Source organism: Lemur catta, chromosome 21 (assembly GCF_020740605.2).
Source record: "Lemur catta isolate mLemCat1 chromosome 21, mLemCat1.pri, whole genome shotgun sequence".
NCBI lineage: Eukaryota > Metazoa > Chordata > Mammalia > Primates > Lemuridae > Lemur > Lemur catta.
Window position 1 is genome coordinate 6,835,561 of NC_059148.1, and position 17,749 is coordinate 6,853,309.

Below are 17,749 nucleotides of genomic sequence, written 5' to 3' on the forward strand. Positions count from 1 at the left end.
TTTTAGGGACCATAATTAAATGAAGACTCTTTTTAGACAATACTGTTTGACATTATAAAGTCCCTACAACTACCTTATTAAATAATTCTAAATTCTAGACTACTAAGAAATAAATTTTAAAAATACACATGCAATTTACAGATTGACTTTTTAACTGCTCCTCTGTGCTCAAAACTTCCTTACTCTTAATTTTTTACCCCTGGTAGAACGACCAAGAATAATTCACTATTAGAAGTTTTACCTGCATTGTTATTTTGAGAAGCGTTGTCAGGTATCTTTTCTTCTTTATATTCTGAAGTTTGGTGGTGAATACTGTGTATAAAAATGTAATAAATAATATTACTATTTTAGTGCTTATATGAAAATATTTACCAAATATATGAAATTCTCAAGAGTATTTCAACAAAATCAGAGCTAATATCAGAACTTTAATTACCCCAACACTTCAAATCCGTAAGCTCTGCAAAGTTCTTATTAAGCTTCTAATTAAAGAATAAAAAGGTAAGGTGAAGTCCTCATGAAGTGTGGGCAGTATAGTTCAGTCAACTAACTACAGTACGCTTGACATAATGAAAAGTGTCCTGAACGTAAAAGAAGTCTTAGCGCTATAACCAACAGTTATTTGTTCATTGACAAGTTGCTTTTCTTAGGCTCAGCATCTTTAGGACATGAGAATTTTTCTGCCTTCTGTCAGTATTAATAGGTTGTCATATATATTTGATACTAACAATATAACATTTTTACAATGCTTGAAGAAATAGTGAAGTAATGGAATATTTTGTTCTTGAATTTAATTGCTGATATTACTTTAGAATCCCAAATGCAATTCATTCTGAGGCCAGGTGTGGTGGCTGATGTCTGTAATCCTAGCACTCTAGGAAGCCAAGACAGGAGGCTTAAGCTCAGGAGTTCTAACCCAGGCTAAGCAAGAGTAAGACCTCATCTTTACCCAAAACAGAAAAAGTTAGCAGGGCATGGTGGTGAGTGCCTGTAGTCCCAGCTACTCAGGAGGCTGAGACAGGAAGATGGCTTGAGCCCAGGAGTCTGAGGCTGCTGTGAGCTAGGCTGATGCCACGGCACTCTAGCCCAGGCAACAGAGTGAGACTCTGTCTCAAAAAAAAAAAAAAAAAAAAAATTTAAAACCCATTCTGTATTTTTTCCAGATGTTAAAGTTTTCAGGAAATGTTATTGAGTCCTAATTTCAATTATTAGTTGTCCTATTCTCTGTGGCTCATAATTCAGGGTATCTCAGCTATTTTATACTTTGAAACAAAATGTATTAATAAATATATTATAGCCTTAAATTAGATAAAATAAATGTCCCCCATTACTGACCTAATCAATCACACCAAGGGTGGAAAACTAATAAATGTCAAGACCTGGTTTGGACTGCTACTGTTCCTTCTCTACCTACTCAAACTCTGAACCAGCAGATCTTTGTTAGCATGATGCTTACTCTCCATGTTTCTCTCCAAGTGACGTGGAAAGCAACACGTTACTTTTATTTTTTTCTAAGTTCAATGAAGGGGATGCTAGTTAACATTTTCTCATGTCTGAGGTAAGTACCAACAACATATTTGCACCATAACATTACATGTCCAATACTCAACTCCACTGTCATTTCACAGATCACTTTACACAATTTTCTTTTTAGTGAAAATCACAATTTTAATATTGGGTGACACCTGTTTTGCTCTGACACACCCTGTTTCCTTGGAGCTAGTCAGCAACTAGTCAAATGATGTTCAAAGGACTGCACAAAATATGAAATGCTTCATAAATTTTTATGCCATCCTTGGGCAAGGACCATGATAATCTTCTCCATATTCTTTCAATTTTACTGTAAGTGTTGATGAAGCAAGCACAAAGTCCTACTTGGACACTGACGAGTCATGGATGAGGCTTGGCCCCATTGAATCCAACCAACCTCCTGTTTATTTATTTATTTATTTAATCAACAGAGGAGCCAGTCAACCAATTAACCTACTTTAGACTCAGAGAATTCTGTTGACTGGCTTCCTTGTGTGGTGGAACTTGAAAATATTTAATAAACTTGAGGTACAGATGCAAGTATTGATAGCTTGGGAGATTTTCACTGTGAAAAACAGATCACATGAGGGGCCAACTACAAGTTTGTGACCGTAACTCTGCACAAGGATGAAATGTAACTTTCTGGTACCTAAGAAAAGGCACCACACAGGGGGAAAAGAGGGCTTAGCACACAAATCCAGTAGCAAAGAAGAAAGGAAGCCCTAATATCTTCCTGCAACAATATTTGAAACTCTCTGACTATTTAGAACAATCCCAACTATTTGTTAGAGGGAAGACAAAGAAGGGCATCAAAGGATAACTTACCAAGAAGATCTAGGCTAAGTCCAGGCTGAGATGAGGGCCCCATGTGAGGTTTTGAGTGTGGAGGGAGGGCCATTTTGCTGACTGTGTGTGTGGGCATAGCTAGGAGGCCCAGCTGCCAGACCAGGGTACTGCTGCTTTAGGAACAATGGTGGAGCATATGTGCCTATGCACATGAAATCAAAAAAGATGTGACATTGAAGGCTAAGTATGGATCACCGTGAACACTGAGGGATGTGAACCTGTAAGGGCATCCTGGTTGCAAAGGTCAATCATTTCCAGATAGCAAGACCAGTGTCAAATGCAACGACAGAATCAAAGGAGGCAATAGAATGATTGAAATGTCCTTTCATTCCCCTCCTTCTGACTTGTAAAAATGGCTGTCTTCTTTGCACTTAGAGAACACTTTAATTTCTTCAGAAATTCAAGGAGGAGGCTATAGGAGATAGCCCCTAGGAGACAGTACAAAATTTTCTGTTAGCTAGACACTTCAAGACCCAAATAACTAATTAGAAGAATCAAATATGTCACATGATTATTATCCCATGCTGAGGGGTTATTCATCTAATGAAATGGAAAACATTGATATCACTAAAGATAATGGTCTTAAAACTCCTGAAATGAAGAATTCTGTACCTATTACTACTTTTAACTACTTTAGCCTTTTGCTTCATTTCTGACTGATTAATTGGACTAACTCACTGCCATTCCCATGCTACCTGAAACACACTATGAAATTTCACCTGATGCATGAGCGAAAAGACTGATAATTATTTTAAACCTCAGTTTAGTGTTAATTAGTCTTTTAATGTAAATACTTACTTATGTAAACCACTAGCAGTGGGATAATCTTTTGCAGCCCATCCAAAGATATCTTCATGAAAAACATCAGTATCTTGCTCAAGAAGAAGAGTGACTATACTTGGTGATTTACAATGTGCAGCAAGCACGAGGGCTGTTCTAAAATAACAGAGAGATAACTTCATGCCTAGGAACTTTAAAAAAGTTATTTAAAATGCTAATTTAATATATATTACCAGCTGAATATTCTGCCTGTCAGTGTAGAATTAACCATTTACATGTACTAACTGGCACAAGCATCTTGGATGCTCAAGTGTTTATCTTTATAAATTACCACCAAGGTTAAAAGCAAGGGACAAAAAGGTAGCATTTTGTCTCATTAAGGTATAACATAGGAGGAGTTGGTCATTCTTTGCTGAGATCACTTATCTAAAGTAAGCAAGGTATTAACTGAAGTACTGTCCATGTCCTCCCTATTTTGATATAATGTACTGTAATTCAAAGTCAACCAGGGGTCAGTTAAATAGGAGCTATCTGCAGGCTTAAAACAATAACATCAATAATAATGATAAAAATAGGAGTCATATTGGTTTCAGTTAATCATGCTGATGAGCATGCGCTGGGCACTGAATTCAATGCTCTCTATATAATCTGACTTGTACACAACCATCCTGGAAAGGCATATTGTTATTCTCCTTTTCATGTTAGAATACACATTTGGTGATAAGTAGTGTTCCCAAGGTCACACACTTACTTAGCAAGTGGGAAAGCTAGAATTTAAACCCGGTCTTATGTGAATGGAAAGCCTCTTTTCCCTTTATCATCCACTTATGGCTTATCTTCTTCATTAAAGAGAAACATTATCCAAATAAAGTTCTCTTTCTCCCTTTTCTCATAACAATTAAAAAGAAAAAAATCAAAATACGCTAGAAATAAAAACAGTAAAAAAAACTGATGAACCCACAGTATCTAGCTATAGCAATTAATAATCCTTTAGGAATCACCTAACATCAATATTCTTCAAAGAAAGCAACTTAAAGCAAAGAGTTATCAAAAAGACAAAATGACTTTCAACTTCTATTTATGTTTCATATAGCATTTTTGAAGGAAAACTCTAGAAGAAAAAGTTAAAAAATATTATAAAAGGGTTAAGAACTTCGATATTGAGGCATAAAGTGAACTAAAAGTTAAAGTCCACACTTTAATAAAACTAGCATGAAACATCTTTAGCTGATATAAGATCACATGATCAAAAACATCAGATTACAAACAACAAATATCAGTCAGCATTATAAGAGATGACAAATCCTACTGCATACTGTTCTTTAGGTTGCCCAGTCCACGTAGTTGCTTGTATACCTAACTGATGATTTGTGTTGACATTTGTCACTCTATCCTCCCAAAAATTATGTTAATCTTCTTGTTCTTTTAATACTTCTGACTTGAATGACTCTTACTACCCTAAAATAACATTCACTTTTTTTAAAAAAAAAAGCACTAAATACTATACCTGTTCATTTTATCGACTGCATTTACATTTGCATTCTTCTTTACCAAAAATTCTACCATTTCCTCTTTTTTTCCACTCACAGCAAGTAAAAGTGGAGTGAGGTGATCCTGTAATACAGCAAAATTGATATATCATTTACAAAATTTCATATCTACCAATTGAACTGAAAATTTGATGTAAGATCCTATGAACTTAAACATATCATACAGAAAGTAAATGAAAGGTAGTTTCATCCTCTCGCCCCTCTGTGCTTTCCCATGTGCTGCTCCTTCCCTTAGAAACTCCCCTCCTCTCCCTCTCCACGCCAGCTCCTGCCATCTCCAAAATTCACTTCACACATTTATGGGTTCCAAGAATCTTTGTTTCTATCACATTTACCATGGTACACTGTACGTATTTTATTGTTTTCTACCCAAACCAAGAACTTCTTGAGGGCAGGGGTTGTATCTTTTATCTCCTCATTCCCAAACCCTAAGACATAGTAGTAAATGCTTCAAGTACTTTTATTGAATTAATGATCTCAATTATTATATCTACAGCAATGTTTCTTAAATGACATTGCAGAGAGTATTTATTTACCACAATTAAAGACTATACCCCAAGAGACAGATTCTATGACCATCTATGCTACAGAAAGTGAGCAAAATTGTGTATCATATGTCCAGTAATAAAGAAATCTCTCAAACTTTGCCTCATCTCCATGTGACAATACTTTTCTTGCAAAAGAACATGTGAAGAACTAAATCTTCAGAGATACAGTTTTGAGAATTTTCCAGTAAATATGGAGGTTTCCTCCAGGTGACACAAACTCATGTGATTCTCTTCTAACAGTGGTGTAGGACCCCAGGTGCCAATGTCAGGTACTACTTCCCCAAATGGGTCACTAAGGAAATGGGCTCTGAATAAATGAACTTCAATTCCTTATTATTACATGATCCATGTTGTTTCTCCTATGACAAGATGATGCATGACTTTTCTCCTCAATTATAATGACAATCCTGGGATGCTAATGCATATCTACTTTATTATATTCCACCTGTATTCTGATTTCCATTTTAATTGGTACTTACAAACTTATTTTTACTTTATGCAAAATATAAATCAGAAATAAAAATATAATGGCTTATCAATAAAAGTTCTAATGGTGATCTGTGTGGATTATTGCTAACATAATGGAAGCCACTAAATCATTTGCACTTCACAGGGTCTACGCAGAGGAGAAAGATATACTGTTGTCTGAATTATGCACAGCCTAGCCAACTATAACCATGGGTAACCTAGAAAGCTTATAGGCTTGCTAATAGGAGAATGATTATTTATGGTATATATAAAGAAAAATAGATTTTGTAAAAAAGAACTTCTATATCCTAAAATCCAACCATATTACTAATAGATTAACATATAATATAGATGACATACATTATCAACAAGTATAAGCTCTCCTGAAAACCTTGAAATCATTTCAAAATATACTATGAAACAAGATTTCTCCTCTCAAATGCTTATGTAGGCAAAGTAGGTGACCTGAACATGGAAGCACCTAGGTGGGCACAGGAGCAAACTGGAGAACATACACCTTGTATAAAGGGGGAAGATCCGCACAGCATAGCAAACAGTCATATGAGCTCAAGGGACAATTGGTTTGATTCTTTGGGGAAGCCTGAAACCCAGTTTCCTCCATGTCTCCTAAATTTTACAAGTGGACTCAATTTATGGAAACAAACTAAACCTATTGATGGGCTGCATTTTGACTATAGTGCTTGTGTTCTCAAATTTGCTAAAGATGTTTCCAAATAGTTGTGCATAAAGCACATACGTACATGTGAAATCTTTCCTTTCTTTAGTATCATAGGTTTTACCAAAATACCAAGCCCCAACGTGTAATAAAAGTTGCTATTAAGACTCATAATACCCACTTCAAGAATTTTTCAAGCATCTGTTCATCTACTGTCCATTTGTGTTCATTTTTCCCAGATTGTTAACCAAATGGTTAACTTATGTAGGGTTAGTGTTAGCTCACAGGACTGATAAAACTGGATTATTAAAAGAATTTTCACAGATATAGAAAGAGTAATTCTATGCTTTGTGTGGAACCAGAGAAGACCCCGTTTAGCAAAAGCAATTTTAAGCAACAAAAACAAAATGGGAGGTATTAATTTACCAGACTTCAAACTATACTACAAAGCTGTGATTATTGAAACTACTTGGTATTGGTACAAGTGCAGGGACAGAAACCAATGGAACAGAACAGAAAATCCAAATATAAAACCATCCTCATATAGCCATCCAATCTTTGACAAAGCAGACAAAAACATACTCTGGGGAAAAGATTCCTTATTTAATTAATGGTGCTGGGAAAACTGGATAGCTACATGTAGAAGACTAAAACAGGACCCACAGCTTTCACCTCTCACAAAAATCAAATCACGGTAGCTAACAGACTTAAATCTGAGGTGGGAAACTATCAGAATTCTAGAACAAAATGTAGGAAAGACTCTTACAGACATTGGTCTCGGCAAAGAATTTATGAAGAAAACCCCTAAGGCAATCACAGCAACAACAAAAATGACCGAATGGGACCTGATTAAATTAAAAAGCTTCTGCACAGCCAAAGAAACAGTCACGAAAATAAACAGACAGCCTACAGAGTGGGAAAAAACTTTCGCATACTACACATCAGATAAAGGACTGATAACAAGAATCTATTTAGAACTCAGGAAAATCAGCAAGAAAAAATCAAACAACCCTATCAAAAAGTGGGCAAAGGACATGAATAGAAATTTTTCAAAAGAAGATATCAGAATGGCTAACAAACATATGAAAAAATGCTCAACATCCCTAATCATCAGGGAAATGCAAATCAAAACCACAATGAGATATCACTTAACTCCAGTGAGAATGGCCTTTATCAAAAAGTCCCAAAACAACACATGTTGGCGTGGATGCGGAGAGACAGGAACACTCATACACTGCTGATGGGAATGCAAACTAGTGCAAACCCTGTGGAAAGCATTATGGAGATACCTTAAACAGATTCAAGTAGACCTACCATTCGATCCAGCAATCCCATTATTGGGCATCTACCCAGAAGAACAAAAGTCATTCTACAACAAAGACACCTGCACCTGAATGTTTATAGCAGCACAATTCACAATTGCAAAGATGTGGAAACAACCCAAATGCCCATCAATCCACGAATGGATTAGTAAACTGTGGTATATGTATATCATGGAATATTACTCAGCTATAAGAAATAACGGTGATACGACATCTCTTTGGTTCTCCTGGAGAGAACTGGAACCCACTGTATTAAGTGATGTATTCAAAGAATGGAAAAACAAGCATCACAAGTACTCACCAGAAAATTGGTTTCCCTGATCATCACCTAAATGCACATGGGGGAAGGGTACCAAGTGGATATCAGACTGAGATGGGGGGTGGGGGGAGAGGATGGGTGTATGCCTACATGATGAGTGCGTTGTGCACCGTCTGGGGAATGGTCATGCTTGAAGGTGCTGACTCGGGGAGATGGGGGGTGGGGGGAGGGGATGGAGGTATGACTACATGGTGAGTGCCAGGTGCACTGTCTGGAGAATGGACACACTTGAGGCTCTGACTCAGGAGGATGGGCGGGACATGGACAATGTATATAACCTGAACTTATGTACCCCCATGATGAGCTGAAATAAAAAAAAAAAAGAATTTGTATCTATGTTCTTAGGAACTTCAAGGCTCTCAGTGTTTAAAACTGCCATCCTCATTATGCCAAAGCTCTATGAACTTAACAGACATACAGAGATAGTCCTTAATACAGCTGTACCTGAATAAAAGGTTCAGGATTTGCTATCATTCTATTTGAGAAAACCCTGCTTGTAGTAAACATTTGTTGAGCTAATCCCCTGAATGTTAACAAAGAAATGTGAAATCCTGAAAGGGCCCGCTGCTACTTATTGAAAGACTGTCTGAAAACAAATTTCTAAAGACTCTCTGAATGGCAGTGAAGGATTGTTAAAGAGAAGGAAAAAGGTGTTAGTTTATAAGCTGATAGATATTCCCAATGATATTCTTTTGAACTGCTCAACCACAGAGCTAGACAAAGGCAGATAAAGTCAGACTGATATTATTAGAAAGGAGAGATTTGAAGGAAGTAGCATCTATCAAACTCCAAATCTTCTGGAGATTTCTTCAGTTTTTGAAATATGGTAATATATATTATATGTATTTATTCAGTGATTCTTAAATAGGAGTGCATCAGAATCTCAAGAAAATTTTTTTTCATTGGTTACAGGAGCGTTTCATTATGTTGCACAGGTGGGCTTGAACTCCTAGGCTCAAGTGATCCTCCTGCCTCAACTCTCCAGAATAGCTGGGACAACAGGCATATATGACTGCAGCCAGCTTTGAGGAAATCTGTTTAAATATATATGTCCAGGCCTTATCCATTTACTAAACCAAAGTCTTCAGGGATTGGCAAAGACTTGTAGATTCTTAAAAAATTTTCCCAGGTCACTGTGGATATACAACTCTAGCTGAGAATCAGTGGAGTAGACAATCACTTCACTGTCTTATCTCTCTCACATAGCCAAGTCCCTTGATCATTTGGAGATCTGCCCAAAAACAGGAAAAAGTAAAACATGGAGTTATTTACTGAAAACTCCACTTAATTTTACTGCACAGGGTTAGAACAGGGACTAAGAAACTCAAAATACAGCCTGATTTTGCTTTTTATAAGCTCTGTATCACCCACCTTCCCAACAAGAAATTCTAGTAGAGTCTTGTCTAAGTGGCTGTTTCTGCAAGAGTAGGATAAGAAGTCAGTTGAGTAATTACTCTTCCCTCTTCTGAAGTCTTCCCCACATCATCACCACCTATTCACTGCCAGTCTGATTTCTGTGCAAGTTTACAACTCACTACCACTGTTTCCCAAAATGAGAATTATTTTTCTGAAAATTGAAGATCACTTTGTCTAAACATATAAACTGGGAACAATCAAACAAATAAACATACAAAAAACATCTCCATTGTATTTTCCCTAAATTACCTGATTTCCAAACTGGCCGGCATATTTCTGATTGTTCTCTTTTTCCCTTTCCATTTTTCTCTCTTAAGACTTGCCAATTAGAGATAAGTCACTTTGATATAAATCACATTTTTAGGGAACTTGTCAACAGCAGCAAGACTTCCATTTGCTGTATAATGCTTTAGATATGAGTTTTAAGATAAAGCCTACTTCCAGGGCATATTTGGCATCCCTGGGTTGTTTTATATGAATTAGGGGGGAAAAAAAAAAACTTGTTTGGAAAAAAACTTGAAAAAGCAAGCTTTCCTTTAAGACATGGAGGGTGTTCACAAATATTAACCATGAATGTATAAAAGAAAGCTGCATCCTCTAATGTTTCTTTAAGTGTTTAAATATTTAAAGTAAAATCTTAGACAATTAAGTTATTTCAAACTATTTTCATTCAGGGAATATTTGAGCTTCCAAATATGGAAAATTGATGGTTACATATGTCAGTGTTCTATATTTTGAAAACAAAGTTGGTTGATCTATACCTTGTTTATTGCTTCTATATTTGCGCCATGTGAAAGGAGTTTTTCTGTGATTGACAGGTTCCCATGATAGACAGCATAGTGAAGAGCTGTGTTGCCATAGACGTCACTGTGATTTGGATCCGCACCACGTTCTAACAGGATGCTGGCACACTCCTCTTTCTGGCATTGTACTGCCTATCAGTATCAGATCAAGAAATACATCATAGGCCGGGCGCGGTGGCTCACGCCTGTAATCCTAGCTCTGGGAGGCCGAGGCGGGTGGATCGCTCGAGGTCAGGAGTTCGAGACCAGCCTGAGCAAGAGTGAGACCCCGTCTCTACTAAAAATAGAAAGAAATTATCTGGCCAACTAAAAATATATATACAAAAAAATTAGCCGGGCATGGTGGCTCATGCCTATAGTCCCAGCTACTCGGGAGGCTGAGGCAGTAGGATCGCTTAAGCCCAGGAGTCTGAGGTTGCTGTGAGCTAGGCTGATGCCACGGCACTCACTCTAGCCCGGGCAACAAAGTGAGACTCTGTCTCAAGAAAAAAAAAAAAAGAAAAAAAAAAAAAAAAAGAAATACATCATAAATTCTAGGAACTCAAAACATTCCACAGATTCCACCAACTAGTTCTGTTTAAATGAAATAAATTTATTCTTATTGTGTGTATTGAAATCAAATCCATCTCATACTGAAATAGATGGCTGCTACATACCTTAATCAGAGCTGTCCTTTTTTCACTGTCGGGGACATTGAGCTTACATTTTCTGTCCACAAGGATAGTAACCATTTTTGGATAGCCACTGGCACAGGCCAAATGGAGAGCAGTCCTATGAAAGTGAGAGGGATTTTTAGGAAATTGTAGTGCACTATCTTAAAATATACAGTGATTCAGGTAACTGTAAATATTAAACAGCATGTTATTCCTCCACCTTCAAAACAAATATTTAATTTTCTTGTGAAGAAAGTACAACATTTATTAGCTCCTATTCCTACTGCATTAATAAAGGAGCAGCCTATTTGAAGAGAAAGAGCTTGGCTTTTGGAGTCAGTTCGACTTGGGTTTGCATCCTACTTTAAGCTCTATCAATTACTAGCTATCACCTGGCCTTTTCTGTGCCTCAATTTCCTCTTCAATAAAATAGGCACACGAAAAAATAGTAGCTATCTCATAGGACATCACCGTGATGCTTAAATGAGAATCTGTACAAAGTATTTTGAACAGTTCCTAATGCAAATAATAGCTCAATGATTGTTAGATAATATAATTATTACTACTATTAAACAAAGACAACCTTTTAATTAAGTAAAATGACACAATTATACCTATTTTGTGAGGTATTTTTTTTCAAGCCTAGAGATAACACTGTATTTCAATGATGCTAGGGTGCTCATTTTCTCACATTTTAACATCACTGATACTGGAATGATACTTTTTATTCATGACTTATTTCAACTATAATGGGCAGCATTTAAAAATTATCTCATTCATAAACAAAATAACAGGGGATCACACAATGAATGGTGCCCTACATTAAGTGAAATATGGCATCTACAATAGGTCTATGGCAGTTCTACTGGTATCATTGCCATTTATATAAATTTCAGAATCCCATTACTGGGCATCTACCCAAAGGAAAACAAGACATTCTATTAAAAAAGACATCTGCACTCGAATGTTTGTTGCAGCACAATTCACAATTGCAAAGATGTGGAAACAACCCAAGTGCCCATCAATACGGGAGTGGATTAACAAAATGTGATATATGTACAGCATGGAGTTCTACTCAGGCACGAAAACAATGGTGATCTAGCACCTCTTGTATTATCCTGGATAGAGCTGGAGCCCATTCTACTAAGGGAAGTATCACAAGAATGGAAAAATAAGCACCACATGCACTCACCATCAAATTGGTATTAACTGAACAACACTTACGTGCACATATAGTAGTAATATTCACTGGGTGTCATGCAGATGGGAGGGGGGAAGACGATATGGGTGTATTCACACCTGCAGTGTGCACTGTCTGGGGGATGGACACGCTTGAAGCTCTGACTCAGGTGGGGCAAAGGCAATATACATAACCTAAACATTTGTGCCCCCGTAATATGCTGAAATAATAAAAAGAAATGCTATGATAAAAGGAGGTTGAAATAACAAAAATTTTAAAACCAAGTAATTCTTACTTTGATTTTCAAGTAACTTCAAAGCAAAGGAAACCCAGGACTCAAATGAATAGGTATGTCTCCTTTATTCAATATTCACATTTACATGATGTGTGACAATCAGATATTTTCAATGTTTAATATTAGTATTTAATACTGTTACAAATTTTAAAAGGGCAGTTAAAGCTCATCTTTTATAATTTTCTGCCTCCAGAAATGCTTTCATTTGAAAGGAGTGAGGAAAAGCTTTAACTGAAGTTAAGCCCTAATACTTTTTTTTTTTTTTTTTTTTTTGAGACAGAGTGTTGCTTTGTTGCCCTGGCTAGAGTGAGTGCCATGGCGTCAGCCTAGCTCACAGCAACCTCAGACTCCTTGGCTTAAGCGATCTTACTGCCTCAGCCTCCCGAGTAGCTGGGACTACAGGCATGCCCCACCATGCCCGGCTCATTTTTTCTACATATATTTTAGTTGGCCAGATAATTTCTTCCTATTTTTTTTAGTAGAGACGGGGTCTCGCTCTTGCTCAGGCTGGTCTCGAACTCCTGACCTCGAATGATTGACCCACCTTGGCCTCCCAGAGTGCTAGGATTACAGGCGTGAGCCACCGCGCCTGGCTTACTCCAATTTTTAATATCTCAATTGCTCAGGCTGGTCAGGTAAATAGGAATTTTTTAAGGATGGATGTCTCCTAAAAGATAGTAGAATATGCTGCTACATAATAAGTATTCACACTATGTTTGATGAATAAATGGATTGAAAGGATAGAGTTGAAAAGTTCAATATTTTGAAAGAAAACTCTTATAAAGTGTTAACTCTGTAATACTAACAATCAGTTATACTTGCTATTTTTCATTTTCATAATTATACAACTAAAATATGATTAATCTCAACTTTTTACATATAAGTAATAAATATATATGTAACAAAACATATGCACATTATACAAATGTATCTAAAACAAAATCTTCAGGTACAGATAAAAAGATCCCCTTTATTTCTGAAGGGCTAAAAGTTGGCAGAAGATTCCAATCCACAAAAAAATTAAAAATAAATCAATAGAAATGAAGAAATTATTTCTGTCTCTGCAAGACTCGTATTACTGCTCTTCCCAGGGATTATATCATTAATAGTAAATTTTTACTAGGACTTTTAAAGCAGACATGCTAATTGCAGAAATCACAGATAAGAAAAAGGAAAAAAATTCACTTATAATACAAATGCCCAGATATATCAAATTGTATCACATTTTGTACAATTTACAGCTAACACAAGACCACAGTGTGTTTGTGTATATGTATAATCAAAATAAGTTTTATTCTTACTTGATATACCTAAATATTCTTTACCTGTCAGCACACATACATATGTATGCCACCTTCTATGGTCACATATTATTTCATCCTATGGACACAACCAAATTGATTTATAAAATCCATCCTATGTGTTTCTCCTAATACATTATTATTTTAAGAAGTGCTAAGAAAAACAAATTGTATGATCTCTGTTTCTTGAAGATATTTTAGTACAATGGAATTCATGTGTAAAGGGCATATATATTTTGTAAATGTGTAGTTACAGTTGCCTCCTTAGTGCAATAGGCAGCGTGTCAGTGTCATTAAGTTCACAGTTACCACCAAGTTGTGTATGTGAAAAGAAATCAGCAACAAACTATAAGCACCGGTATAACTATTTTCAATTTTTAATATTAGTATTTAATATCTTCATTCTTATTAACTCTGTGGCTAGATTAACAGTATCTCATTCCTCTTTTAACTTAAAATCCTTCTCTTAGCTAGGACACTATTTTTCCCTATGTGTGTAGGTCACTTGTAGATCTGCAAAAAATGTACTTTGCCCAATTTTAAATTACCAGTCAGTTTTTTTCTTCTTGGATTTGTCACCATTATCAAGTTCTAAATTTTTTCCTATATTTGGGTGTTTCTGGATTTTCTATCCTGTTCCGTTCATTTATCTGTCTCTGTAACTGTTAATAAATGATTAATTTGTGGAAATTAATAGCACATTTTGAAATCTAGAAGAACAAGCCTTCTTCACTCCATTACAAAACACAATAAGACAGAGATACCCTGTGTAACTCAAAAATGTGAAAACCTTAATACTTTTATTTGGCTTACGTAAAATTGATAAATATAGAAGGAACTCACATTTTCAGAAAAATGAGTCTTCCTGTTGAAGACTATGGTACCATATACCCACTTGAAAGTTTCCTTCTAAGTTCCCTGAGTAAAGGACACAGTCACATAGATGTACATTGACATAAAACGGATATTGAATTTCATGCAAAGATGTTTTGGCCCAGAATTTGATACATTATGTGAATTATTACTCTCATTATGTACCTTTCTATAACGTATATAACAATGTTTTAAAATGTGTACATTAAAAATAAAACACTGTATATACTTGTGTTAGTTAAATAGGTAAAATTGGCAATAAAGGGTTCTAGAAGGGGAATCATGAGTGGATGGGGAACCAGCTTAAGTTTGGCTTTTGTGCTGCTGCCCATGAAGACGGCCTTGGCGCTGGACGCCTAGAAGGTTCCCACATCCCAGGTGCTGTGGAGCCCCCAGGGAGGACAGCCCGGCGCCCTGGCTGATGGCAGTCCGGGCTCCCGCCAGTCTGGGAAGGGCGTTTCCCCCACACCCGCCTGGCACCCAGGCCCAGGATGGCCATCCCATTACCTGTTCTTTCTATCTCTGGCATCCAAGGCCTTTTTCTTCAGTGAAAGGATCCGCTCCAATTTCGCTAAGTCACCAGCGCTGGCAGCTTGGTGAATTTTGCTGAGATCTTTTTCCCGGATGTGGTACCATGGCTGTAGGAAGGCGCTGTCACCAGCCTCGCCTTCCAGGCCCACCCTGGTCTCGCCATGGTTGCTGGAGGGGCCGGAGGGCAGCCCAACCTTCTTTCTCCCGAAGCAAAAGATCTTCCTCATGGTGGCGGCTTCGGGCTTCACAGGAACCTCAGCTCACCCCCACCTCCCACCCCACCCCCTTGCTTATTCCCCACCTGGGGAGCCCAGTACAATCAAGACAACCCTATCTGACCACGACCTCCGAGGAAAATCTCGGTTTCTAACGACTGACAGGAATAAACTGCCAGGAAGAGCCAAGCAGCACCAAGCACAGCCAAGCACAGCCAAGCACAGCCGTTAAAGCAAGTGCGCATGCGCATCAGAATGTGATGTCACTGCGCATGCGCACAACTGCCAACGGACAAATCGTCCCCTCCACCAAGCTCCTCTGGACGCGTGGCCGGTTGGGGCTGCTCTGTCCCCACCATCTGCGTGTCATGCACCTGCGCAGGCTGGCTGGGCTCGCCCCGGGCAGCCTCAGTATCTCCCAGTGTGCCACCCACCGGACCTATGGCCCAGCAGCCTGACTGAATGCACAGCCTGTGCCTGCTCCTCCTCACCCAGAGTCCATAGGCAGGGGTCTCCAGTGCTGGGCCCTCGGCTGCCACTGGGGATCGAGGCTGAGCAGCCCTTGCCAGCCTCTGTGCAGCCACACCTGCCTGGCTGTCCAGCAGGCTTGGCCGCTTCTATGGCAGGTGGCCGGTCTCTCTGCTACTGGCACAGGGGGGGGGGGGCTTGGAGGTTGCTGAGCCGCTGCTGCCTGCTCCCTTCCAGGCTGAGCTTTGGGCAGCCAGTGAGCTTAGAGAAGTGTCTGGCCTAGCTGATGGCCGGAGGGACTCCCTGGACCCCTCCTTCAAAGCACGCCCTGTGGCTGGGGGTGTCGAAAAGGAGAGAGCAAAGGTGAAGAAAAGTACATTGAGGTGGAGATTAACAGGAACATAAAGCTGGAACACAGTGTTAACTCCTGTAAAACAGATCCTTAAGTTCAACCTTGTGGGGAAACTTTTGGGCCCACATGGCAAGTTTCTGAAGTGTTTACAAGAAGAAACTTTGACAAAAATGTCCACCCTTGGAAAAGGTTCCATGAAAGACGAGGTGAAGGAGGAAGATTTGAGGAAAAGTGGAGAACCAAAGTACTTCAAAGTACTTCCATCTCCATGTTCTGTCATTGAAGTGCCTACAGAAGCTTATGCCTGGATGACACGTTTTCAGAAAACTCAAAAAAGTTTCTCATCCGTGACTGTAATGATGAGGTGAGGCAAGTACAGCTCCAGGAATTAATACATTTGAATGACGGTTCAGAAAATGCAGATCTTCCAGTGGTTGGAGGGAAACCCGCCTTGGATACAAGAGATGTACCAACCCCAGCAATTACCAGAGGAAGGGGAGAAGTCGCGGCCCAGCTGGTGGAGTTCGTGTACCAAGAGGGACACCAACTCCTAGGAGAATCCTTTCCACTCCAAAGCCAGTGAGTTGCAAAAGAGGACTTCTCACTCCAAGATCAAGAGGAGTGTCCCCAGCTGGGTGGAGATCTCCACCACCACCCCCAATGTAAGAGAAATGAGGACAATATGACTAAGGTGATGGAGACGGCACCACTGATGATGAACAGAGCTGCGATTCCTATGCTAACAGCTACAGCACCCCAGCCCTAAGTTGTGCTGATTACTATGTTATGGGCTCAGACTCTGTGGGGAGACTTACGATTCTTATGGGCAAGAGGAGTGGGGTGACACGAGACACAAGGGACTTGTTTACCGGAACAGGGAAGGACGTGTTTACAGAGAACATCCATTGGCAGACACTGATTGCACTGTCTGCTACTGTGAAACAGCCAATCTCCACCAGTTCTGAAACTGGTGAAAATAATTTCTTTCCTCTGAACAATCCCTTTTTAAATGAATAAAAAATGCATAAAACCTGAATGGATGGAACTTCAAACTACTTTTGTGAAGCATCATCCTGTGCAGAAAAAAAAGATAAAATCTTGTTATTTCCAGTCTGTCTGAAAAAATAGGTTATAAAAAGAAAAACAACTTTGGTTAGCTAGTGGTAAAAAGATGACCTCCCCTCCCACTGATGCTGATGCTGGGTGGTGGCAGGAGGCACAGTCATGCTGCTGGGGGAACACACATGCATGGATGACAGCCAGGCAGGCATCTCCAGGCACACAGAACTCAGGGACTGCAGCACTTCTGTAGGGCTGGTTGTGGATACTCTCAGCATCAAAGAACATTCCTCAAACATGGGGCATGGCCTCAGGGGCGCTGGGCTTTTTGAGGAGATCACTTAGTCACTGTTCTAAGACTACAGTTACGCTTGAGAATAGAAGGAACCCACAAAAGTAACAGAAGACAAGTGGGCTGCCTTGGGGAGATGACTGGGGTTCTCCCTGGGGAGCCACTCAGGGAAAGCTTCCTGGAGGAGGTGATGGTGAGACACTGTGAAGTAGGATGATGAGGGGAGGACACTGCAGAGGGAGGGCAGTTCAGAGGTTAGAATACAGTAATAG

At 38.8% G+C, this 17,749-nt stretch overlaps 1 long non-coding RNA gene, 1 other non-coding gene and 1 pseudogene across 2 annotated transcripts; 1 reads left to right on the forward strand and 2 right to left on the reverse strand.

Moving 5' to 3' along the window:
- Positions 1-241: 241 nt before the first annotated feature.
- On the reverse strand, positions 242-10,252 carry LOC123626154. The gene is made up of 4 exons (XR_006730764.1): positions 10,217-10,252; positions 4,664-4,770; positions 3,175-3,312; positions 242-312 (listed from the first exon to the last, which is right to left on the reverse strand). It is a non-coding gene; the product is annotated as an uncharacterized LOC123626154 (long non-coding RNA).
- Positions 1,759-1,865, reverse strand: LOC123626317. Its single transcript, XR_006730805.1, has one exon. It is a non-coding gene; the product is annotated as a U6 spliceosomal RNA (small nuclear RNA).
- Positions 10,253-15,566: 5,314 nt separating the features above from the next.
- On the forward strand, positions 15,567-17,091 carry LOC123626211 (annotated as a pseudogene).
- Positions 17,092-17,749: the final 658 nt, after the last annotated feature.